Source organism: Phocoena sinus, chromosome 2, assembly GCF_008692025.1.
Source record: "Phocoena sinus isolate mPhoSin1 chromosome 2, mPhoSin1.pri, whole genome shotgun sequence".
Classification (NCBI taxonomy): Eukaryota; Metazoa; Chordata; class Mammalia; order Artiodactyla; family Phocoenidae; genus Phocoena; species Phocoena sinus.
Window position 1 is genome coordinate 104,514,045 of NC_045764.1, and position 27,733 is coordinate 104,541,777.

General features: G+C 43.3%; 1 protein-coding gene across 2 annotated transcripts in view; it reads right to left on the reverse strand.

Annotated features, from left to right (window-relative positions):
- Positions 1 to 27,733, reverse strand: part of STXBP6 (syntaxin binding protein 6) — a 273,913-nt gene that overhangs the window by 237,473 nt on the left and 8,707 nt on the right. The window contains exon 1 of one of the 2 annotated variants that reach the window (XM_032624041.1): positions 519 to 628. The exons of the other annotated variant lie outside the window; for it this stretch is intronic. The gene's annotated coding sequence lies outside the window, so the exon portion shown is untranslated. Of the gene's footprint in view, positions 1 to 518; positions 629 to 27,733 lie in introns of those variants that run through there. 2 annotated transcript variants of the gene reach the window in all.

A 27,733-nucleotide genomic window follows, 5' to 3' on the forward strand; every position in this document is an offset into this window, starting at 1 on the left:
CTGCAAAAACACACTGGGAGAGCCTAAAAGAGTTTCCTTTTCCTCGTGGGAATCATCAGTATAATCGATCCCACATCCAAATGCACTCGTGTAATTCTGAGTTCTCACCATTAGAGATTTTTAGCCAAAGTAGCCATCACAAAGAGTTGTTACATTCTGGCTCACCTTATGATGGATATTCTCCCCGAGGCTTGGAATGAGATTTATGCACTACTCCATAGTTGCTTGGAATCAGACACACAGCAAGACAAAAATAATCTGGCCCTCATTTTCACCTCAATAAAATGATTCTCCAGTAAGCCTGTTCAGGCAATTCAAATCAATTTCAATTTCCACTTCCTAAGCTTTTCTATTCCTCCTTAAGAGAAAGAGGGCATTAAGTAAACAAAACCTGAATTTTAAATCTGACTTCAAATTGCCTGGGGCTAATTCATACTTAAGTAAATAAATAAGTGTGGCATAAACTAATAAATATCTCATATATATGTAAAACATGTTTTTATAAAGCATTCACCTACCTTTAACTCAGCCTTTTCGTTAGGACTGCACTTCATGGAAAACTCCACACACACAGCACCTTCCCTCCTAGAACTTCAAGGTCCTTATGAAGGAACAGAACTTTCTAAACAGGAAACCAAAGTCTAGAAAGGCGGGACCATTTTCCTCAATGACACCAGAACCCAAAATTCCTGACATTCCCCAGCCATAAGTTCAAGGCTTGCTACATCATAAACCACATGCTGTGGTTCAGTGAGCATATGGAGACAGGACTGTTCAGTGAACTGAACATAAAATTTAAAAAAAAAATTTTTTTTTGCAATTTGGTCAAAGTGGCAAATATGAAAGAAAATAAAATTTTGACATGACCCATGGTACTGCCCATCCCTATGAAACACTACCTTTACTCTAACTTGCATGTATTCTAAAACTATCTTCAGCAACGTCAATGAATGACTTGCTAGAAAAGCCCAGGCACCTGACTTTACAAATCCATAAATCTAAATGCAACCAGTCACCTAGAGCAGATATTTAAATCATTTTGCTATGACATTTAATGTCGAGAAAAATCACAAGCAAGGCTCCAGTGGAAAATGAGTTTGCTCATAAAGAAAAAAACATACTAGTCTTCAAAATCTACTTTCCAACAAAGACATCTGCATTTTACTGAGAGTCCTGAAACTCTGGACAAATTCTTTGCCTCACTCCCCACCTGAACCACAACCATCTTTTAGAGGTTTGTATACTATTCAGTGATGGAAAAATTATTTTATTTATTTATAATTTGATTGAAGTATAGTTGATTTACAATGTTGTTAATTTCTTCTGTACAGAAAAGTGATTCATTTAAATATATATTCTTTTTCATATTCTTTTCCATTATGGTTTATCACAGGATATTGAATATAGTTCTCTGTGCTATACAGTAGGACCTTGTTGTTTACCCATTTTATATATAATAGTTTGCATCTGCTAATCCCAAACTAGTGATGGAAAAATTAATGTTCCAGGCTTAAGGCACCATTATCTGAAAACTGCAGGATGTTTTCTTGCAGGATTTGATTCAACGAACTACAAGATGAAAAAAAGGTATTTCTAAGCTACATGGTCAAGCAATCCATTGGTACCTGGGTTCAGAAATTAGTGGGAAACGCATGAGCCATTATTTTTTTAATTAATTAATTAATTAATATTTTTGGCTGTGTTGGGTCTTCGTTGCCGTGCGCGGGCTTTCTCTAGTTGCCGTGAGCAGGGGTACTCTCCGTTGCGGTGCGCGGGTTTCTCGTTGTCATGGCTTCTCTTACTGCGGAGCACAGGCTCTAGGCGTGCAGGCTTCAGTAGTTGTGGCACGTGGGCTCAGTAGTTGTGGTGCGCGGGCTCTAGAGCTCAGGATCAGTAGTTGTGGCGCACGGGCTTAGTTGCTCCGCGGCTTGTGGGATCTTCCCCGGCCAGGGCTTGAACCCGTGTCCCTTGCATTGGCAGGGATTCTTAACCACTGTGCCACCAGGGAAGCCCGCATGAGCCATTATTGAATTCCACGGGCCAAGCAGGCTTTTCGCCAGATGACTGAAATCTTTAAAAGCTGCCATGCTAATGAGTTACTACTGCATTCTGAATTTCCTTACTGTGACCAGAAAAACAACATATTCAGTGCATAGTTTTACATTATATCATGGAGCTATAGCAACCACTCATCCTGCCTCTACATCTGTTTTTCCCTTTTTGACAGCCATTCCGTTGGAGAAAAAGAACTGCTAATTTTGTTTGGTGGCCTCTAAAATGTACATGTCTGGCATTTCGGGCAGTGTTTACAATTTCTAAGCTTTAATTAATCATAAATTTTGGACATCAGTGATTGTTTTACAGGGAAAAAAACTACTGCATAAAAATCTAGGTTCAAATTCTGGTTTTGCTATTTATTAGCTTTGAGATTTGGAGCAGATCACACCCACATAATAAAAGAGTTAACAAAAAAGGGAGCTGATTTACAAGGTCACCAGTGATTCCATGTACATGGCAAGAAATGTTAAAAAACGAGCCTAGAGCAGCAGTTCAAGTTTTTTGGTCTTAGGACCCCTTTACATTCTTAGAGATTATTGAAGACTCAAATTCTAGAAAACAAGAATATACACACATTCCAAGAGCCAACATGTAGCCTCTAGAAAACTCCACTAAACACATGAGAAAATAAAAGAGGTAAACAATGTCTTAGTACCACAATGAAAACTGTTTTGACTTCACAGACCCCTTCAAAGGGTCTTGGGAACCCTCAGGCACCCTCACATTATCCTTTGAGAACCACTGGCCTCGAATATCTTAACATACAGAAAGCAGAGAAGCTGTCAAAGACCACTAGAATCATATCAAGAGGATCCAGGAGCCAGCACCAAGGGACTCCCACTGGCCAAAGACGGGACAATTTTAGTGTCAAGAATAAATGCAATGGATTAAAACACCAATATTTTTTCATTCATGAATTCTTCATGAGTCACATACCTCTCTCACTCTCTCTCAATGGCTACCTTTTGAGGACATTACTAATTAGCTGGCTAATGGAGCCAACAACAGTTGACCCTTGAACAACATGGGTTTGAACTGTGCGGATCCACTTATATGTGGGTTTCTTTCAGTAGTAAATACTACAATGCAACACAATCTGCTGTTGGTTGAACCCACCAATGGGGAGGGTCGGACTGCAAGTTATATGTAAATTTTCAACTTCATGAAGGATCAGCACCCCTAACCCCCATGTTGTTCAAGGGTCAACCGTAATTACTTTAAAAACTGGTAAATAAAGAGAAAGAATCAGACATATTTCCTGCCTTTTCTACATAAATTTTACCCAGGAGAACCAAGTAGCTGATTAGAAGAAGTTTCTCTTTATTCAAGTATTCCAGTTAATAAATGAAGAAATGATGGCAATGAAGATTTTGAAACCCCTAATCAATCGATTAGGCAGCAAGGGTCACCGTTAACTGTTCACATCCCTCTCTTTCTCTCCTTCTCTCTCTCTCTCACACACACTCACACACTCACACACACACACACACACACACACACACACACACACACACAGAGGGAACATACTTAGAGTATTCTTGACAAAAACTGGAAATAGAATCTGACCCAGCCTCTAGATGTGACTACCAATTCCCAAGGAATTTGGTGGCTAAAGGAATATGTTAAACACAGGAACACTTAACATTTAACTCTGCGGGATGTTATTGGCAAAATCCAGCCAAGAGACCAGAATAAATGGTCTGGTTTGGCAAAAAATAAATTGCAAGGAAAAGATAGTGAAGGGTGAACCTACAGACTGAAAGGTACTGAAGAGGCATGTCTATCAATTGCAATGTCTGGGCCTTATTTTGGATCCTGATACAAACAAACCCAAAAAAAAGAAAACAGATAAATCTCAGCCCTGACTAGATATTTCATATTTGATTATATTACAGAAGTTCTTAAAGTATGATAATATTACAGGATGAAAAGGAAGAGTCCTTTTCTTTCAGAGATGTGTATAGAAATACTTACTAGTGAAATAATAGGATGTTAGGGATTTGCTTCAAAATAGTCCAGGGTGTGGGAAAAGAGGTTGGGATCTAAATGAAGAAAGATGGCTATAAATTGACCATTGTTGAAGCTGAGAGAAAGGCACACAGGGTCCATTGTAATGTTCTATTTCTGTATGTTTGAAATTTTCCACTCCAAAAAAACAGAAGTGGCCATGAAAACATCTGCTTGTCTTCTCCAGCGATTCTGTGAGCTGGGAAGGCAGGTCCTCTCTGCCGCCCAGCACTCAGTAGCATGGACCACACAGCAAGTCTTTGAGGCACTCCATGACCCAGGCTGCCAGCTGACCTGTGACAGGGTAGGTTCAGCAAAGAAGCCCTGAATCCGCTGTCTCTGAACCTGAGACATCTTTCCAACAGAGCAGGAAACAACACTGCATTTAGAGTATGATCCTAACCAAGAAACAAAAACTCAACACAGAGAAAGGTGTAAAAACTCTTCACAGATAAAGAACACACATGAAAACAGTAAGTTTAAGGCTTTTGTTGTAGTTGTTTATTCTCCCGGGTATAGGGACCACGAGAATCTGCTTTTCTTTGCATCTATTTCTCTGAATTTCCCAAATTTTCTGCAATTACTGTATTAAATGTGGGAAGACACCTAATAAACTATTTTTAAATCATCTATAATACCAAAACTGTAGACAGTTCTTTTTAAATAGTAAGAATATTTTCTATGTTATATTTCTGTGAACCTTTCCATGGCTCAGATAAAGGAAGAACATTATAATCGTGAAGAAAATATTAAAAACTATCATGGAGGGATTTTTAATTCAATTATGAAAGCAACAGAAAAACATCCTTTTTATATTTGGGAAAGGGGAGATACTCTTCATTATCTTTTCCTCTATAAAATAAAGGAGAGATGCTATTTTTAAAAAAAACCCCGTCTGGACAACCTAGCCCAAGAAAATCTCTTGAGATTCTTCTAAAACCTCAGTTTCAGCACAGGAAGCTGGGGACAAACAGGGGTGTCTGGGACCTAATGAAAGACCTTCTTTCCAGATACTGGACAGGTCTGGAGATGTGCATCTATATACATCTATGTATATGTATATCCCACCACCACCCCTCCCCTCCCCCAACCCACCCCCCTCCTTTCCATCAGTTCAGGAAAGAGAAAGGGAAATTTAGTTTAATGCCAAGATTCCACACCTGGTAATACCATATTCTCCAAGGGAAGATGCGTCCCACAAACAAAAACAGATTTTTTTTTCTTTTTTAGAGAAAATGTTCCTTTCAGATGAAGATTCTTAAAAAAAAAAACAACTAGGCAACAGCTTAGAATCCTACGCCTGCTTCAATCATTTCACTTAGAAAATGAAAGAATATGTGTGCCGTATCTATTAATAATTGAACATGAAAAAAGAAAAACATTGGAAATTGGCATTGATGATTGCTATGTTTTCCACACGGGTCTAATTAAACTTGACTTAGACTGCACACTGCCTTTTTTTTAACCCTGCCATTAAATAAACAAACAACAACAAGAAAAAGAAGCTGAAACTGGCACTTCTGCTGTGCTTTATATATACTGTGGGAGGCTGTACTCAAAGCGAGGGAAAAAGTTAAAATGACTCAACATACAGCATTGTAACCTTGAAGTTAAAGAGTGTGAGACTTCGACTACATTGCCAACGTGAAAATCACCAATCTGACATTTATTAGCTGTGAGACTTTGAGTAAGCTGTTTAACCTCTCTGTGCAGCATGGGTTCCTCTTGTATAAAATAAAGAGTGGGAGTGTCATAGGGCTATACTGAGATGAGAAATGGAAAAATTCCTAGGACAGTACCTAACACATACATGCTCTATAAACGCTACCTACTACTGCTATTATAACTTAATACACCTTTTTTCTACTCTATCCTCTCCCTTTTTTCCTTTTTTCATCCAAGAAACAAAGATTTTACAAACTTCTAATTCTTTAGCCTCATCAGTGAATACTGTAATCTATTTTAAACCTGGACTCTTCTACTTTCCCCAGAGCAGAAATAAACTTTTTGTCTAGGAACAAACAAAAAAGCAAAAACAAGGATGCAGTTCGATTTCCCTTTACTTTATGAATGGTAGCAGATTCCTAACTCCCTGAACCTAGAAAAAATATTTCACAGTGTCTGAGATCCTAGGCAATCCTCAGAATTAGAGACAGTCACTCCCCAATCCCCACCAGATGCCTTTGAACTGGGGATCAGTTTCCAATTCCACTAAGTCACTCATGGCTCTTTTGAGAAAATAAGTCATTCAGACAATCTATGCCAATAAGAATGATGGGGAGAAATTCACATGATTCTAGAGAAAGGAACACAAGTCTTAAGAATATTCACATGTCATACACAGCTTTTACTCAAAAGAAAATTCTAGGTGTGTTGTACTATCAGGGAGACTCCTGGATGTGAAAGAGGACATGAAAAAAAAAAAACAAAACCCAAGATCATTATATTCTAGGCTACAAGGAGTCAGAAAGGGGAAATGGAATGAGATTCACACATGCTTTAGGTTCTAAAAACATGGGAACTGGTATGAGAACTGAAAGCAAAGTTCATGTCTTGCATTTAAGAGAAGTTGGCAGATAAAGGAGATAAAGAAATCTGAGGTGAGTGCTGTCCAGCTGTACAGTGCTAAGCGGTAAAAGATTTAGTAGCAATTAATATGAAATAGTCCAGTAATGGCATAGTCAAAGGCCTAGGTATTTCTGTATATATTTGTACCCAAGCTGAAGTGAACGTAATGGGACAAATCTTTTATTCACCAGAATTCTCAGAAAATAGGCAGTATTTATTTGTGCTAGCTGTTAAGGTATAAAGTGAGGACTCGTCCCACAGCTGCCCCTATGTGGATAGAACTTTGACACTCGAGTGAGAAAGAACATGAAGGAGGGGTGGAATCAGTAACGCTGGGGAAAGATCACATATGTCAAACTGTGACTCTTTGAGTCTTCACAAAAGCCCATCTGATGGGACTCGGTTTCCCGGGGAAACTGCGTGGGAAAAAGTGTTGCACTCAGAACGCACGTGAGTGACACAGAGAGCACTTTAGGACACAGACGCTCAGAGGCAGAGGGAGGCGTGAACAAGGAAGACACAGGAATGTGTGGAATCACGAGAAGGCTCTGGGTTGAGCCAAGTTTAACTAAAGACCTCCAAAGGGCAGAGAAAACCAGTTGGTGCTCAGTTACCAAGATATAAGATTGATGGTCTAAGGAAAGGATGCAAGTGCGTTAAAAGATCAAGACTCCATGGGGACCTAAAAATCATGGCCATTTGACTAAGGGTGGCCCTGGGCCATCATATATCTCAACGACTTACTAGGCTCTAAGGAATCCCTGGGGGACACCAGGAAGCAGGAGACTTAAACTGGACCTGGCTGCTTCTCCCAGGGCTTGGATCACAGCGGGCAGCTGAGCAGGGGCAGACAGACAGCACAGCAGTTGAGATTTCCAACTGTGAAACCAAACCGCGTGGGTCCGAACCTCAGTTTGTCATCCACTAGCTCAAACTCAGTGCTTCTTCTGCCTGCTCAGACATCCACCCCTGAACTTTCCCTCTTTCCAAATTCTCCTGGCTGTGGGTCACTAGCAGCTCTTCTCCCCAAGTAAAGAAACACAGGATTTCTCAACAACATACAACCCCATTATCCTCTGCTCCCACGTCAGTAATTCCAGAAAACACATTCTTCCCCTAACCTTTGGATGGATTCCTTTCTGTTTTGTCATCGTGGTGCTGCATTACTTTTTTTTTTTCTTTTTTTTTTTTTTTTTTTTATGCGTTACGCGGGCCTCTCACTGTTGTGGCCTCTCCCGTTGCGGAGGACAGGCTCCGGACGCGCAGGCTCAGCGGCCATGGCTCACGGGCCCAGCCGCTCCGCGGCATGTGGGATCTTCCCAGACCGGGGCACGAACCCGTGTCCCCTGCATCGGCAGGCGGACTCTCAACCACTGCGCCACCAGGGAAGCCCCTTTTTCTTTTTTTGGTATTACTTTTTTATTCTCGCATCCTTCCCGCAGTGTACACAAGCAGGACTCCCAGAATTTCTCCATATATCTCAGACCCCAGCCACTGCCAGGGGCTTCGTGCTCACCTGCAACTCAGTCCTTACACAGCTAAATGCTGAGCGCCCACCCCAGGCCTCGGCAGCAATGCACTAGAACCCGAGTTTACCACAAAGCCTGAAGGCTTCTCTGAGACCATCTTTTCTGTCTTTTCCAAATGCATTGTCAAAGCTGTGACCTTTAATATTATGGGAGGCTCTCATTATTCCTAGAACCCCACACCCTCCTGGTTTTCCAAAGTACTGACCCAGAATTTACCTAAAAAGGAGCAGACATAGAGGACAACTATCTGAGAGGAGTAATGCGCTGAAATATCCGGGGCTAAACCTCTAAATTTATGCTATTATTTGACATCGCCACCCAGGGTTAGGGTACCCTCCGGACACTATCCCTTTCCACATTCCTCCCTCAAGAGTGAATTTTCAGAGTCATACACCTTGGTCTGCTAGGAAAATCCTGGTTCCAGAGCCCAGAGAGCTGCATCCAGGTCCCAGTGTACCAATATAAACTATATGGCCTGTGGACGGTTATCAATCTTCTCCAGACCTCAGTTTCCTTCTACATAATATTTTAGATGCTGACATCTATTTCCCGCCAGCTGTAACACTCTGTGATTCTAAAGTCCCCATTTACGCTTTGGCCTCAGTATAGAGAACTACCACGACATGAAAATGCTGAGGTTCACTTCATGTAGGAGATTAGTTCTTAAGTGATAAACTTCTTTAATGTGGGATCTTTCTGACCAGCCACCTAGGCCCAATAAGAATAGCTACCGTTAATGGCCTACCCCGTCCCAGGCAATGCTCTTGGCAGTTTACAAAGTCATCTGAGACTTTAAAGGACCTTAAGGAGGAAAGGGCTCCTTGGCTACAATTTAACTCAGCCCCCTCTGCTCTGTTGAGCCCAAGAAGCAATGCTTGGTAGACTTACACCTCACCTCCCACTTTATAAGCTTTACAACAGCAAGTAAAGATGTACACAAAAGTACAGAAGGAATTAATAAGCCACAAGAAGACTTATGTCGAGAATGAACTAAGCCTTTCAAAAGAAATTTTAAGGACAAAGCAGGTGGTTTAGTTATTTAGAGAGCAAGAAAAAATGATCAAGGCAGGGTCCGAACTATTGCTTTTGGGAAAACAGTATAAAACAGCAGATGTCAAGGACATGCCATGCTCATCAGCAACGCTTTGCTCTCTTTATTGGAGAAAAATGAAGCAATCCTTAAAGGCCTGAAGTCCCAGACAGGAGGACCCAAGTCTCCAGACTCTTGAATACACCAGGATCTAAAGAAACTTGCAGACTGTTAAGCCTTGAGTCGGGTAAAGTGATTCTTGTTTTGCGAATAGTTTGAGAAAAACAAAATGTCCAAGGTTTCTCACAAACTTAACAATCTGTAAGTCTATGAAAGAGCCAACTTACTAAGATACACAAACAATATACACAAAGGAGTCAGAAAAAGGAAAGATCTAGTATCATTTTGGACTTGGCTTTGGCCTCACTAGACAGGGGAAAATGGATGTGAGATGGAGAAAGGGAAGGACAGGCCTTGGGATGGGGCAAAGTACAGGTAAGAGTAGGGATGAATAAACAGGTTCCTCGGGGAAGAATAAGGAAACAGCCCTACAGAGAGCAGAGTGGTGGCTGGCTGGCAGCAGAGCTGCTCTGGGCTGTAAGACACTTCATTCTGTGGCAGATCTCTGAGTCGTCTTTCCCTGTGCTCTGTCGCTTATCTAATCTGTTCAGAATCAGTAACAAATAGATGCTGTATCTGAAAGCCTACACGCTTGAATTTTTTTTTGAAGACTCTAGACTGCTGCATCCTGATTACTTGGTGAGGATTTTTATCACAACCTTCAGATGTTTTGAGATGATAAGATTTAGCATCTTATTAAACGCAAATCCCAAGTTTTTTTTCCCCCCCTTGGTGAGACTTCCAAACCTTTTTCCCCTCTCACATATAAGAAATGCTGGCTCCAATGCCTTACCATTCAGAGAAGAACTTTTTGAGCTCTCGGATTACTGCTTATAAACCACCGACTGATGAGCCTGCTCAGGTTCTGTTACTGCCAAAGCACGACACACGTTACAAATAACAACAGATGTCTCTGATATAGCTTCCTACTTACCCTGCCTTCAAAGCTCATCATAGTGAGAGCCACGAGGGATCCAGTTAAACATGGGCTCCTCTTAAAGGTTTTGATTACACCATCAGTCACCTTCAGAAGTAACATGACTATGGAAGGCAAAAGAGCACCAAATCATTCCGGCAACTGAAAAGTCTATGAACTCAAGAGGTTTAAATGATTTACATTTTCTGTACCAAAAGTGATTAAAGACACAGTTTTCCTAATATCACTCTCTAGACATATTGCAAAAAACAGAGGTAGGCCCCAAACCACTTCAATATACTCTTCCATTGAAATCAAAGGGAAGGAGGTTAAGAGGAAATGGATAACCTATTCTTATTAAACAGCCAACCCAGATACAAATGACGTTGAACCCTGACCAAAATTCTCCTTTCCGGTCTTAGTCCTGCAATGAGCAAGGGAGACCTGAATATCCAAGATCCATCGACACTCTGGTCTCTGTTCCCTTGCCTGCCTCACCTCCAACAAAACCTCTCCAGCACTCCACCCAAGACTCACCACCCAGCATCCCTCCTCTGACTACAATACCCTCAGCTTCGGCTGCCTCATTAAAATCCCCTTCATTGTAATCAACCATTTGGGCCTCATCTGAAGTTTCATTTCATGTCCCTTCTTACTCAGCTTCCTTTCTAAAGGCCAACATCTCCATAGAGCACATCCCATAACACCCTTGACAAATGCCCTCAAGTTACCTTGCTCACCCTTTTGTCCTTCCTCTTCTGCCAAACCCCATAGCTGATACCTATGGTAGCTCTGTCTGTGCCCACAACTGAGCACCGAGGCACTGCCGAGAGTCATTCAACATTCATGAGCGCCAACCACTAACGAGTCAGTCCTCCACAATGCTGGGTGATCCCACCCACTCTTTCTCCCACTCTCCTCAACTCTTATTTCACTTTCAAAGGGCCACCCCTTCTGACATCCACACCACCATCACCCCCATTCCCAGATCACCTTGCCTCCTAACAGAAATGGAACCCATGACACAGCACCTTCTCATTATCAGACTAACTTACTACTGACCTTCAGCTTCTGCCCTCCTGTTGCATCCTGTTCCCTCCTCTCCCCCAAGGTCAATCTCTCCACTGGGCTTTAGATCCCACTTCACCCCACCTTCTCAGACTCATATAATCAATTACCCCTTGTCTCTTCTCTCCTGTCTATTCAACCAGCTTCTCCCTTTCAACTAGATCTTTCCCATCAACAATTCAACACACTCGAATCCTATTTTTAAAGCTTTCTACCGTCAACCTCACGTCTCCAGCTAGTGCTTTATTTCTTTGCTTCCTTCACAGGAAAAATAAAAATTGTCCTCCTTGGATATCTCCCATTTTTCCATCTCCCATTCATTTTTCAACCCATTCCAACCTAGCATGGCTCCATCACTCACTGAAACAGCTCCCGGCTGGATCAATAATGATCTCTTTGTTGCCAAATTCAAATGAGAATTTTTTTTTTCATTCTATCTCTTATTTGACGTCCTGACAGTATCTGGCCATGTTGATCAATTTCTCCCTGAAACCCTCCTCGCTTTGGCCTCTACAATCAATGTTCTTCCGGCCGCCATGGCTTCCTTCTCTTTGCAAGCTTATCCTCCTCTGCCTATTCTTCCAGGGTTCAAACTCTTCAAAGCTTGGATCTAGGTCTCCCCTTCCCTTTTCACTCTATATCAGCAGCCAAAAGCCCAACTACCCACAGGGACAAGCAAGTTAATACAATTAAGGGAAACAAAGTTGACTTTAACTTCCCCCTCAGGTCTACAATTTAAAGCACAGCAGAACCGACAGGATAGCTGGCAACAGACCTGAAGCATCAGGGTCAGATGACAGTAGGGAGAGGTACAGACTATAATAAAATGGAGAGCAGATGTTCCTACTAAAACAACAATTACTTAGCTCAAGCCAAAGTCCTGATATATAAATGAAAACTCACGATTTTTAAATCTTGGCAATTAAGATTTCTTTCTGGTGTGAATAAAAGAAATCCTGGGTTACTCCAAAAGGAGAATTTATTGGCTCATTTAACCGCAAAGCCTAGAAGTACAGCTTGCCACAGGGTTTAATCAACACGATCAGGGCCAGTTTCTCTATCTGGATTCTTCGTGTCCCTAATTCTCAGATAAGATCTACCCTATGGCAGCAAGGCCATTGCTAGACCTCCAGACCACAACCTGCCAGGTTTAAGCAGAAAACGAGAAAGATTCTCTTCCTGGAGTTTCCTCTACCTCCCACCCCCAGTCTCAAAATTCCCTCTGATTAGACCAGCTTGGATTAGAAGGCCATTCTTGAACCAACCATTGTGGCCAGACGATTTAGGAATGATTGGCCAGCCCTGAGTCACATGCTTCATTCAGAGTCAGGGGAAGAACTTTACCTAAGGCTAAGGTCTGAGACTGGAGGATAGGGAATTTCTTAAAAGGAAACTAGGGTGCTGCCATCAAAAGACAAATACTTGGGGCAGCCAAAAACCCATAAACATGCTACAGCAACTTGTTCAAATATTTTAAAAACACTGCATAGGCCAAATAAAACAGGTTTGCTGGCTGAAGGTGGCTTGTCAACCTCCGGTCCCAATCCTGCTTTCTCGTTTCCTAGGTGATCTCATCCAAGCTCAAGCCTTCATCTACCATTTCTATAACCCAAATGCCACATTTTTTTATCTCTGACTCACAAATTCAACTGCCTACTCAACATCTTCACTTGGATGCCTCAAACTCATCTCAAATTCAATGTGCCCAAAATGAAATTAATGATCTTCTCACCCCACATTCCTCTCCCATCCAAAGCTGGCCTTACTCAGCGCTCTTAATTAGGGGCGGGGAGGTGGAGGGAAAAGTAAGGGGAGATAAGACCAACATGACTGAGGTACTGCTTGAAAGAAAAATAAAATCTTTCAGGAAGTCCAAGTGTAAGTCAACTGAAATTCTGTTGTTACTTCAAATATTTAAGAAGACATTTGATATCTTAATTCATATAGATTTGCAATTTTCATTTTCCAACTCTTCCCAGTTTTTTTTTTAAGACACATAGAAATCCCTAGTGGCACAGTGGTTAAGAATCCACCTGCCAATGCAGGGGACACAGATTCGAGCCCTGGTCCAGGAAGATCCCATATGCCACGGAGCAACTAAGCCCATGCGCCACAGCTACTGAGCCTGCACTCTACAGCCTGCAAGCCACAACTACTGAGCCTGTGCACATAGAACCCTTGCTCCGCAACTAGAGAAGCCACCGCAATGAGAAGCCCGCACACAGCAACATAGAGTGGCCCCTGCTCGCTACAACTAGAAAAGCCCGTGCACAGCAACGTAGAGTGGCCCTACGTTGTGCGCAGCAACAAAAGACCCAACGCAACCAAAAATAAATAATTAAGTAAATAAAATTTATTTTAAAAACCCAGAAATACCAAAGGCAGAAAAATTGTCCAGGGACCTTGGAAGGTGCTTTTGTTTGCATGTTAGTTGGCACAGCGGTAGTTTTCTAGTAAACATATCTGATTTGATCCTGACAACAACTCAGGAGGTTGGTAAGGCAAATTATTACCATATTTCATCAAATCTAAGAAATCACTGATTCTAAGATACATCATTTTATGCACCACTATATTAAACAAAAACGCCACAAATTAAACCATAACATATAATGCACTATAAAACACATCTTGGGCTTCCCTGGTGGCGCAGGTGGTTGACAGTCCGCCTGCCGATGCAGGGGACACGGGTTCGTGCCCCGGGCCGGGAGGATCCCACATGCCGCAGAGCGGCTGGGCCCGTGAGCCATGGCCGCTGAGCCTGCGCATCCGGAGCCTGTGCTCCGCAACGGAGAAGCCTCAGCAGTGAGAGGCCCGCGTACTGCAAAACACAAAAACAAAAACACATCTTGTTTTAAGATAAAAAAGTATGTCTTAGAATCTTTGAAAAACATTATCATAAGCCTCATTTTTCATTTCAGATAAGGAACCAGAGGCTCAAACACTTGACCAAAGTTATAATTAACAAGATGAAGAATGGACTTGAACCCACAGGGATCAGTTTCCTAATTTGTCTTTCCCCCAGTCTAGCCCCTGGGTCTGAATGACCTCTAGAATTTCTTCTGGGGCCCGCTAAGCTTTTCTGATACAAAGGTGGTAAAAGAAATCAGAATTGAATCAACTCAATAAATGCTTTAAAACTGACATGGATTCTTAAGACTGAGAATAACTTAGACCTTGACTTTTCCCTAACGCCTAGACAGCCTAGGAAATACTGCTAGCATATATGCCAGGTGTGTAAGAAAAAGATTACATCATTAATTTCAGTGCTAATTCAATAGGGTTGACACAAAACTTACAGTTGACTACTGATTTTAAGTATGAATCACAAGATGATTTTCACTTGTGAGGTGATATTACTGGGCATCTAGTCAAGGTAAAACTTTCATTCTTTCATAATAAAATATGCCTATTTAATGGTTTTGTTTCTTTCTTTGTTTCAAAGATAACCACCTGGAAATGTGCCGTGTTATATACCTAATGATTGCAAAGCAAATGTATAAGCCTAATAGTTCCAGTCAGTCTGTGCAAGAAGCCTTTTGATTTCAACACCTAACATCCTTTAAAAAGGAAATTTGTTACAAAAAGCCAAGAAATTTGGTGTGAGATCTGAATAGGACAGAACAGGCTTAATTCATGACTTTTTTAAAAAATTTAAATCTAACTGTTTTGCATTTTGTATTCCCACAGCACTTAGTGCTGTGTCCTAAACATAGAAACTGCCTAATAAGTACGCATGATGAGATATACAACAAGAAAAACGACAGTCCCTCTGTTTTCACAAATGTTTCTTCTTCCTAGGACTGTGCTTGCTCTGGAGAAGAAAGTTTAGCAAATTCTTGGTGGTGCCTATTGTGAGCTTATCAAATTTAACACTGCAAGTCCTCAAGGAGCTGACAGTCTAATCAAGTACAAGTATAAAAGATATGCTGGTGGCAGATTACCTTTAAGTATGCTCAGTATCTGGACAGTATATTAAAATGTTTTAATATCATGTTCAAGCAGGAACGAATATAGAATTAGGAGAGCTGGTACAGCCGGTTGCTGGATATGACCTTGGGCGAGTCACTTCTTGAAATGTTTCCTTAGTTATTACCTACCCATCCCCCACGGCTACTGCAAAAGAAATTAAGGCTGGAGAAATCTTTTGCAAACCCTAAAGCACTATACAATGTAAGTATTACAGGACTATTGTCCAGAATATTTCAATGACTTCTTTGGGCGGTCCCTTAAGATAACGTCAGAGGGCTCTTACTAAAATGCGAACCCAATCATTCATTCCCAGGTTTAAAGAATCTTTACTGCCAAAGGATAAATTCTTAACTATTTAGCTTGGTAGATAAGTCTCTTCAAAAACTGGCTCCTCTGCAGCCCCATCTCTGGCTTTACTTTTCAAAGACCACAGCAAATACACAACTGCTCCTTGATCACATTCTCTTCCACATTTCTTTACCTTTGCAATTTTGGTGAAGTTTTGGGCTGTGATTATCCCACCACAGGCAGGAATCCACAGATTGGCTAACAGAGCACCTTCCGCATCATTATGAGTCTCTGAGCTTCTCCAGGGCAAAAAGAGCCAATGCCTCATTCTTCCCAATTCCTAGCACAAAGCCACAGCAGCTCATTAAATACTGCTTGAGTGACAGACAAAGGAGGTCCTCATTTGCATGCCACACAAAGATGGTACCCAGGAGAGAATCTCAAGGGAAGGCTGTCAAAAAAAAAAAGGCTTAGGGCTTCCCTGGTGGCGCAGTGGTTGAGAGTCCGCCTGCCGATGCAGGGGACACGGGTTCGTGCCCCAGTCTGGGAGGATCCCACATGCCGCGGAGCAGCTGGGCCCGTGAGCCATGGCCGCTGAGCCTGCGTGTCTGGAGCCTGTGCTCCGCAACGGGAGAGGCCACAACAGTGAGAGGCCTGAGTACCGCAAAAAAAAAAAAAAAAAAAAAAAAGGCTTAGAGGCCCTAATAAAAATACTACAGGCCCACATCTCTTACCCAAATCCCATACAGCCAAATGTGTTTTGGAATGCAAAAGTTTTAACATTCTAGAAATGTAACATGTACTTTATGCTCCTCGTAAAGTGTAGGTCAGCACCTCATACTCAAACACAGTAATACCTCTGCAGCAAAACTGACGGATAACCACACTAAACAAGATAAATGAATATAAATAGACTCTTGCTCAAGGGAGGTCTTGCCGCCAAATGGGCTACAAGAGCTTTCTGAGCATCTTGGAATTAGAGAGAAAGGATGGGGGGTCCACATCACCAGATGTGTGTAGATGGCTCCCATTCATTTTCTCATCTGCTCAGAAATTCACTATGGCAGGACTGACCTATATTAGGCAACAAATAAAACTGGCCATGTACCCAAACAGCAACATAGGCTATAAAATATTCTGAGAAGAAGGGGTTCAGAGGCACATGCAAAGAGTCTTTATCACTGGCAACTGTAGTAGCTTCTAAGAACGTTAAGGGGGAAAAAAACAGTAATAACCGCCGGATCCAGCACTGCAAGACCAGGAAAGAAAAGCAGCGCAGGAAATGAACGTATGAATGACTGTGTAAAGAAATACTATTAGAAACTCCTACCACTGATTTCTAAATGTATCTCCAATAGTGGGGGCAGAAATGTACACATACAAACAATGGCATTCATCAGCCAAATCAACACAACTTGCTTCCCTATCAAAATAGAAATAGCAATGCATGTCCCCTGCTCTCTAGAACGTCAGGAAAGAATTACACTTTTTGCAAATAATATATAGACATATATCACATATATTTTTTAAACAACTAGAAAGACTCCCATGAATGCCTTGCGTGAAAAATTTGTTTTAGAACCAAGTGCTTTCCTAAGAAACTGATAAGTGCCTTTCTTTCTAAAAAGAAGTACTAAGTAAGTAGGAAGACAAAAGAGATGACATAATCCCATTTCCAGTGAATCCTAACACCCGGACACACATTTTGTGGTTACCTATGAATCTACATTTCTTATTCAGGGAGTGGGAGAACATTTATACCAGGCACCTCAATTCTACCAGACAATATCAGACAATTCTATCAGAGGCCGATGGTAATAGCAAGGGCTACCATTTACCCTACTGAGCCCTCACGACAGACAAGGCAGGGTGTTGAGCCCTTTGAAAGTCTCAATTGATCCTCACGTTAAAAATAGAACCTACAGGGACTTCCCTGGTGGCACAGTGGTTGAGAGTCTGCCTGCCGATGCAGGGAACACGGGTTCGTGCCCCGGTCTGCGAAGATCCCACATGCCGCGGAGCGGCTGGGCCCGTGAGCCATGGCCGCTGAGCCTGCGCGTCCAGAGCCTGTGCTCCGCAATGGGAGCGGCCACAACAGTGAGAGGCCCGCGTACCGCAAAAAAAAAAAAAAAAAAAAAAAAAAAAAAATAGAACCTACATTATAGGATATCATTTTACACATAAGAAACTGGATCTTTCAGTAAAAATCCCAGAGCTTTTAAGAAGGAAAGCCAAATGACTGCAATGTCATCTCTTGCCAATTACGTGGTTTCTACTCGGAAAAAAAAAAAAAAAAAGGCACAGCTCATTCTCCGTAGCACATACTTCTATCCTCTACTATATATACAGCTTTTTCAGTAACTATGTAGTATAAGCAACTCCTGTCCCCACCTAGAGCTTTTCCCATGTATCCCAGCTGAAAATATGCTCTCTCCTTTCTCAGAAGTTTTCTTTGAATGTGCCCCACCCATCCATCCACCCATCCATCCACCCATCCATCCACCCTCTTTTGGGTACCTATCATACACCAGGCACCATGCTAAGATACAAGATGTACAAGTCACAGTCCCATCCCTCAAATGTTCAGTCGAGACATGCAAGCAAATAATCACACTTGAGCATAAGTTATATGCGGCACAGGAATAGCACAGACCAACTCTGCCTCAGGGTACAAGTTCAGTGGTCACAGAAGGTTTCAAAGAGCTGGTGTCTGAAGAGTGATTGCAAAGATACAAGACAGACAGGAGGAGAAGGGCATTTAAGGACAAAAGAATGAAAACGAATGATGCTACCAGGGTACTTCATGCCATCCAGAATAGTATCAAATGATAATGGAGAGAGAAAGCTGGGACAGAAGGATGGAGATGGCCAATAGAGAAGCAAAGGTCGACACACCCTAGTCCCCAAAGACCAGTCTTCTGTGCCTGTCTGAGCTCAGCACCTAAGACAGCACCCCACCCCCACAGGTGGGAGAAAAGGAAGGACAGGGGGCAGACACATGGGCAAAGGGAGCCAAGGTACTCATCAACTCACCAGGAGAGCCTGGCCACCTCTGCACAACATGTTTTCCAACTCTTCTCTTAGTACCCTTACTCTTTTTTTTTTTTTTTTTTTTTTTTTTAATTTTTATTTATTTATGGCTGTGTTGGGTCTTCGTTTCTGTGCGAGGGCTTTCTCTAGTTGCGGCAAGTGGGGGCCACTCCTCATCGCGGTGCGCGGGCCTCTCACTATTGCGGCCTCTCTTGCTGCAGAGCACAGGCTCCAGACGCGCAGGCTCAGTAATTGTGGCTCACGGAGCTAGTTGCTCCACGGCATGTGGGATCTTCCCAGACCAGGGCTTGAACCCATGTCCCCTGCATTGGCAGGCAGATTCTCAACCACTGTACCACCAGGGAAGCCCAGTACCCTTACTCTTACCCCATAAGCCCTGTGGATTCTAAGCACTAGTGTCTTGGTGTGTTTGTTTGTTTTTTTTTATTGAAGCCAGCATCTGCCAGTTAATCATGACTTTGAGACCTTGAGTTGAGGATAAGATGTTATTCTGTCAAAGGTTCTCCATCCTGAGGGTCAGCTCCAAGAGCAGCACAGAAAAAAAGACATGCTCACCGAGCTGGGCAGAAGAAGAGAGAACTGATTTCAAATAGACAGCTTTTAGAGAGAAATAGGTCATAGATCAACAGTCACAGAGAGCATCAATATACCAGGGCACAGTGAGGACTGACAGAGCTGACAGCTTCTTATCCACTCCTCCTGGGCCTTTAAAGCAGTAATCCCCACGAGTTCTGAAACTGCTCAACTGGTTCACGGAGTCTGATCTCCTCTTTAAAAGAAAAAAAAACAAGAAAACCTCTGTTGCTATATAATGTGTTCTTTATTTTTAATTTAAGTGGATTTAAATGAACTGTTATGAGAATTTCCTGACACCCTATATGATAATTAGACACATCCTGATTTCCTACACAAACTCAGGGTGAAAAATCATGAGTCCGAGGATTCATCCTTCACAAAGGCCAAGATAATAGAGAAAGGACAGTGTGTTTCAACACAGACACAGCCTCCTCCAAGTGGAAATTTGACCAGATCAGCCATAAAATATTGGTATACTTCAAAATTATTTATTCATACATACAAATAATAGTGTCAAATTCAGTAAATATTATTTATACAGCTATAAATGTTTATATTAATTGTAGAACAAGAGAAAGTCATGGCTTGGTTCTCCCCTTGTACTGGATCATTTTAAAGCTTTGGTTACCATAAAGCAAGGAAACAACTGCTAAGAGACAATGACCTTAAACTGAAAGCTAGATTTTAAAACAAAGAATCTTAGGAATATCTTACAGTTCTAGAAAATCACAGTGAGTTGAGAAACAAAAGCCTGGAATTAAAGAGTCCTTGGTTTACTACTGATTCATGGTAGAACTGTACAGCCTTGGTGTCCTCATCTGTAACATAAGGGAATTAAGAAAGCCTTAGGTATTCACTGAAGTGAGCTCCTTATTCCCAAAGCAAGAGGCTTATTAAGACAAATCAAAACAAAAAACCTTCGAGGAAAACATTTTAGGATAAAAAGAACTTTAGACACCTGCAGCTGTAAGATAACACAGGTGAGAAATGTTTACTGTCGGTCTGCCGGAGACTGTGACCTACATCTTAGTAACACATCCAGGACCTAGTCATTTAGTTACACCCACTCAAAAAATAAAGACGTGGCGGACCTTTTTACTCCTCCCATCACAATGCATAACTTGTGTTTACTCAGTGCACTGTAAAATTCAAAACACAAAGCACTACTTGTAAGTTTCTTTCTTTTGGCAGGAAGTGAATAAGTTCCCATGTCCCCCAGCCAAGTCCAAATCTGAGGTGTTCAACCTGCACACATGCATGGGATCATATAATCTGCTAGGAAACAGGTAAAGATGCTGTATCAGGTATCCACAGTCACTGGGGGATGAGGGCAACACCTGGCTCTTCACACCTGCTCTAGAATACTCTACAGGAATTAAATGTGATAGGAAAATGAGTATCTTACCAGGAGAAGTTTTCATTAAAATGTCCTCACATTTTTTTTCTCAGATGCCTCATTTTATGTAGGGAAAGCTGTGTGGCTATGAATGAAATCAAATTCTAATTTGTTTAGGAAATGGTTTGGTTATCTGATTACCCACAGCCCAGAGCTTTGCCCTGAAAAGCAAGGCAACGCAGGATCTAAGGTGCTAAGAATAAAGAAACCATTCTACCGTGCAGTCTCAAAAGAAGTCCAGAGGCTTCTTTACTGCTTTGAGACAGAAAAATAGGTTGTAGTTTCTACGTTCTGGGTACTCAACTTTGAGACAACATTCCAAAGCTCAGTGGAAGGGGGTCAGCTTGTTGGGGTCCATGAGACAGGAAGGGTGAGAACAAGCCTCTGCGATGGCCAAGTGTATTTCTGTGTCTCTCCCAGGCCCTTCACATCTCAGGGCTGGCTGGATTCCCCAGGGTCTATCTGAAAGCAATCCACCCAGGACACTCTTTTCAGGAATCATTTCTGAAGGTCTTCATTACACACCGAAGCCATTAATCAACTGTTTCAGAGAAAACTTATGGGTGATTTTTCTCTTAAGATCAGGAATGAATGAATATTAAAGAATTCAGCAACATTCTGCCTCTTCCGGTCAGATTTTCTGTAAGTGCTCATCTGGAGAAAGACTCTCTACATAGAAAAAAGTTTCCAACAGTGACAATATTCATGAATACATCCTAGAGCATTTCCTGGGTGGCTTGCCAGCCACTTAAAAGGAAGAGCAGGGCTTCCCTGGTGGCGCTATGGTTGAGAGTCCGCCTGCCAATGCAGGGGACACGAACGGAAAGATCCCACATGCTGCGGAGCGGCTGGGCCCGTGCGCCATGGCCGCTGAGCCTGCGCTTCTGGAGCCTGCGCTCCGCAACGGGAGAGGCCACAACAGTGAGAGGCCCGCGTACCGTGAGAAAAAAAAAAAAAAAGGAAGAGCAAAGTAAAGCCTACAGGTCAGACTATCCTGGGCAGGACATGGGCCAGGATACTGAAAGGCCCTCAGCCGCTCCCCTAAACAGCAGGAGCCACAGGAATCGTGGGGGTTTTTTTATAAATTTTTTTATTTTTTATTTATTTACTTTTGGCTGCGTTGGGTCTTCCTTGCTGCACGCGGGCTTCCTCTAGTAGTGGTGAGCGGGGGCTACTCTTCGTTGCGGTGCGCAGGCTTCTCATTGCAGTGGCTTCTCTTGTTGAGAACACGGGCTCTAGGTGCAAGGGCTTCAGTAGTTGTGACATGTGGGCTTCAGTAGTTGTGGTTAGTGGGCTCCAGAGCGCAGCTCAGTAGTTGCGGCGCATGGGCTTAGTTGCTCCACAGCATGTGGGGTCTTCCTGGACCAGGGCTCGAACCTGTGTCCCCTGCATTGGCAGGCGGATTCTTAACCACTGCGCCACCAGGGAAGCCCAGGAATTGTGTTTGGAAATGAGTGCCCTGAAGCCTGAGTTCTCCTCTCCTCTCCCTACCCCCACCAGGAAGAGGACCCACCCAGATCCCAGGGTCTATAACAGGACAGGGTGGAAACCAGACCTTTGCCATCAGCACACGGTGTTCTGGCTGCAACAATTTTGATTCCTCTAACACTCATCAGAGGCGAGGCAGGGTGGGGAAAAGGAAAGGGTACTAGTGGCCCTCAAGTAAGACAGAGCTAGGTTTGACTCCTCAATCACGCTGTCTTTCCCTTTCTAAGTCTGACTTTTCATCTACAAAGTAGGAATACTCACAACAGTTAGTACTTCATAGGTTACTATAAAGATGAAAAGAGATCAGGAAACTCCGGCATTTAGTGCAGTGCTTTCCTCCTTCCTGCTCACCTTCCATCCCCCTACAGGCAAGCCTTACAAATAATGTTTTGTTTAAGTCACCCATGAAGCACCCTCCTTATTCACTGGGCTGGGTTCTGAGAGGTCTGCTGTTGTTTCCCCAAATCAAATACATTCTCAAAGGACATTTTGAAAGCAACTAAAAATATCCAAAACAATATACTCAAAGCAATTCCAAAAATGTTTTCAGCAATACTTTTGGAGTTGGTCTACAATCTTCCAGAGTGACGGTCTGTAAAAGGCAAACATTTAGAAGTGAAGTGCTTTCAAGCTTTCAGGTGATCTCACAACTTGACAATTGCCCTGAGCCACAGAGCCCGAGGCTCCTCAACTTTGCAGCAAGTTCCCTGCTAAGGGTTTTATGCCTCTGCCTATCTTCAGCCCCCCTCAGCCTGCTGGGCCTCCTGTAGGAGGGGATCTTCAGAAATTACGTCTGAGAATATAATCCGATATCACTCACAGGTGATTCCCATCACTATAGATTTCAAGGATTCTTCATAGATGTTTTCACTGTTTTTAAAAGCGAAACAAACAACACAACTGAAAAATAGGCAAGAGACTTGAACAGGCACTTCACAAAAGCAGATATCCAAATGCCAAATATACAGGCAAAGACACTAAGCTTCCAATGGTGATAAGAGAAATGCAAATGAAAATCATAATGCGAGACCTCTATACAACATCAGAAAGGCTAAGATTAAAATGACCTATCAGGGGCTTCCCTGGTGGCGCAGCGGTTGAGAATCTGCCTGCCAACACAGGGTACACGGGTTCGAGCCCTGGTCTGGGAAGATCCCACATGCCATGGAGCAACTAGGCCCGTGAGCCACAACTACTGAGCCTGCGCGTCTGGAGCTTGTGCTCCGCAACAGGAGAGGCCACGACAGTGAGAGGCCTGCGCACCACGAAGAAGAGTGGCCCCCACTCGCCGCAACTAGAGAAAGCTCTCGCACAGAAACGAAGACCCAACACAGCCAAAAATAAATAAATAAATAAAATTGAAAAAACAATGACCTATCAAAGTAAGTATTGGCAAGAATGTGGAGTAATGGAACGCTCACTCACACCAGATGGGACTATAAATTGGAATGGCCATACTGGAAAAGTCTTTGGCGTTATCTACTAAAGGCAAACATAGTCACATCCAAGGAACCAGGCATTACAGAAACACCCACATACACACACACCAGAGATGCATACCTATGGGCACCACCAAAAACATATACACATGGATGTTCACAGCAGCATTATTCGTAAAGCCGAAAACGGGAAACAATTCGAATGTCCATAATCAGTAATCGCAGTGTATTTATATGATGGAACATAATCCAGCTACTGCTGCACGCACAACATGGATGAATCTTACAATGTTGAGGAAAAGGAGTTAGACATAAAAGAATACAAAAGGACGAGCGTATTTATGTAAAACTCAAAAACAGGCAGAGGTGATCTACAGTCTTAGAAGTCAGGACAGCGGTACCATGGAGGAGGAAGTAATGGGAGGGGACACACCGGAGGAGAGATTCCAGGGTGCTGGTGGCTCTTCCTCTCTTGAGCTGTGTTAAGAATAAATGGGTGTGCTCTTGGAACAGAAGTTCACTACACTGCACCCGTGGAATCTGTGCCTGTTTCTATGTTAACCTTCAAAAAAGTCATTTTCTTTACAAAGCAAACCCACCTGGATGCCTCCTCCTTGCAAAGACAAACAGGGCACACTGATTTAATTAAGCAGTCAGGCCGGGTAAGAAGAGCAAGAGACACCAGGCCACACTGCCTCGCCGTGCCTGCTCCCAGCTCCATCACTTCTGAGCCTGTAGCTCCGAGGGAGTTTGACTCCCTGAGTCTCACTGCTCATCGATCAAAAACAGCTGGGTAATTAGGAGACTCAGATGAGATAGGAGAGCACCTCGCATCTGTACCATTGGTATCCCAACATTGGTTCCTAGGACTGTGGCACCTACCGTAGCAGATGCAGCTGGAAAGCAGGCAGAACCTGGGGAGACTCAGGGAGATTTTGAGGAGCTTCGGGGGGTTACTTTCAAGAGTTCTAGGGGCCAGTAGCATAGGTTCTTTGTGAAATTTCATATCAACTCAAACAGGAGTTATTGTACTTTGTATTCTCTCTGCTGGATCACTAGAGCCACTCTGTAATAAGCTTTCCATCATAAAGAGAACACTGTCCAGGTCACGTTTGAAAATGATACACACGCTTCCTTTCGGAAGCATCAAATTTCCTTTACTCTCAGTTATGCTCTCATTCTGTCTCAAGCTTCCGCCTTCATGAGACTTCCAATCTTGGTGGGTCTCTCTCTAGATGTCTTAAGTCTCCTCTGGGCCCTGGGTTAGGAATCAGGCCTGTTCAGGCAAGACAGTGTTTGGAATAGCAGGCTTGACCTCGCACAGACTCAGGGCTCCTTTAGAGCCCTGGGTCAAGGACAAGCAGCCTCGACATTCCTGGAAGCCTGTGAGAAGAATCCCAGGCCCCCCGACCTCGGTCCCAGTGAATCAGAACCTGTGCCTTAACAGGATGCCCAGGAGATTCACCTGCACTTAAAGGTTTGAGAGGCAGTGACCTAGGTCACCTGACAAACTGAGAGGCCCAGGGCTGGAGGTCATAGCCTCACCCAGGTAGTGGAGTTCATTCTAACAACCCCTCTGTGAACGGCCACCCCACAAGGCGGGGCCCATACGAGTGGGCCATGGTGCTGTACCTGTTTTCCAAATCCAGGGTCACATTTTCCTGGAACTTGGGAGTGGGCAGGAAAGGGCAGAGGACAAAGGAGGCAGGGAGAAGGGAAGACAGAAAAGGTGTGCCTGCCCTCATTTCTCTGCAGCGCTCAGGAAAGCCGGGGTGGGACGGGGGTGGGGGTGGGGAGAAAGGTAATATTGGAGCACTGAGCAGGCAGGAGAGGGGTGTCTACTGAAGCTTAGCCAAGCTTGTCTTGTCCATGAGAGCAGGAACCCTGAAACTGGGGCACCTGGTTCACCTGTAGCTCTCTACGCGGCAGCTTTGGGGTCTTACACAAGTCGCGTTGAGACAGGCTGGGACCTGGGACCCTTTGCTGCAGTGCTTGCACCTGGACAAACACCTCCTTGAGCAACAGAATGCAAAGAAACTATAAGGGACTAAAAATAACTACATGAAAGCACAGTCGGGGCAAATTATGGACAAGATACAAAAAGACCAAAGACCCAAGCGCCACTTCTGAAGAAGCCAGAGGAAAAACAGGGTGGGAGGAGCAGAAATAGGATACTGGGCATGCCCCCTGCACTCAACACCACCAAAGGGGTGGGCAGACCGCCTAAGCCCCCCTCCTGCCCAACCCTCACGCCATGTAAGGAACCAGCTCATCTCCCCCTTGGGGAGTGAACAAGGGAAACTGTTACTTGTTTTCTCTCCCCCCGCCGTTGCAGCAGGGGCCCCAGTAAAGCCTTACCTGAATTTCTTTTCTGGCCTCTTATCAATTTCTATTGATTAATGAAGGCCAAGAACCCTGGCTGGTATCAACAGGACCTCTCCATGCCTGTTTTTTGAACTGTAAAATAGGGATAAGTAATAGTACCTACCCCTGACAGCTGTTGGGAGGATGAAAGCGATCAGTATCTGAAAAGTGCTTAGAACCATGTACTATGGAAGCGCCTAATCACCTCTAGGGAAACATTATTCAAATAATATACGAACAGAAAAATTAATAGACAAGAAGGGGGAATCCCAGAAGAAAGCAGCTGTCCAGCTCAACGTATTTTTATTGATTCTCTCCTACATGACAGACACACACACACAGATCCCGGTCTCTGGAGGAGTTCACAGTCTGGGGTGGGGGCGGTTTGAAAGCAAGGCTGTTCATAAACAAGATGTCTGAGTTCAGCATTCCCTGTTCCATTTTGAAAAGTCAACCACCAGATAGACCAGCGAGTGTGTGGTTGGCAAGGTCAGAAAAGGATCTGATCAAAAGGAGAAAGTCTCACTTTCCAGTAGATGAAACTGGGAGAAATGTCCACTTTATCAGCACTGAGCTCTTTATATAAGCACCAAATTTCTACCTTCAACTTATTTTTTAAACTACTGTTACAGTTGCATAAGGATTTAATTTTAAAAGGACTTACTTCAGGGACACCCAGCTTTCTACACCCAGCTCCTTATTGCTACTTAATGATAGGGTAGATTAAATTCTTCAGGAATAATATTAACTTCTCAACCACTAGATACTGCTGGCTGTCACCCTGGACTGTGTGAGGCGACATATTCCTAGGAAGTCGAAAAACAAAGACCAGCACTGACATACAACCTCTCTGACCAACAGTGGTTATGAAAGGTGATTACAGGGTAACACACGTATTCACTCACCTGAGATCATTCCCACTTCCACCGTCGGGAAGGACAGTGCTGTACCGGTGAGGCCTAGCGTATTCGGCTTCAACTCTGATATCTTCTCTTTGATTACTAATGTTGGCACAGCGTGGGTTTAAATGCTTAGCCCCGGCTCTGTAACAAAGTGGCCCTTTTCTTCAGAGCCATTGGGCACTAAAGACCCACACCTGCCAATCCACAAAACGGTCAAACAAGGTGAAATAGGGCAAAATTACCATCCTTAGGAAAGCAGTGAATTTCAGGCTGTGAAGACTGGAAACTCGTTTGATTTACTGCACTTGAGGCTTTGTTCAAATCTTACAAACTGTGTGTAATTTTTTCCCCGGGGGAAAATGAAAAGGATCCATCAACTTCACTGAAACAAAACACAATCTCTTATTTCTTCCCACTTTGGATGATGACAAAGGAGACAGAAAGAGAACAAAAGTTAACAGGCCACCGTAACCCTGAGACAATGCCCTTGCCTAAGCAGTGCTGAGCGATGGTCCATACTTTACAGAGGCCTGTCATCTTAGGGTGCCCTCACAGGTGCTATTCATTTGAGCCTCAAACCAAGCCCATGAGGCAGGCCGGCCAGCAGGAACTGGTCCCAAATAACAGCAGAGGAAACTGAGGCTTGGTGAAGGCAGTGACCCAGGGTCCAGGTGCCAGGATTTAGCTCCCAATTCTTCCTCTTCCACTGTTTCCCATTCATCTAATTCAACCAAACCTTTCCAGAGTTTAATAGACTCACCGAAGGTAAACGAATGAAATGCCCAGATTTTCTACAGCCAACAATGAAGCAAATATTTTCAACCTAATCCCAAGAAACGTTCACTCCCGCTGTGAATGAAACTCAACGGTGTGCATTTTAGGTCGCTTTATCGCCTCCCGTCTGCATAAGAGATGAAAATCAGTAAGTGAGGGGGGAAGGCAGCCAGGCAAGGATGGGCCG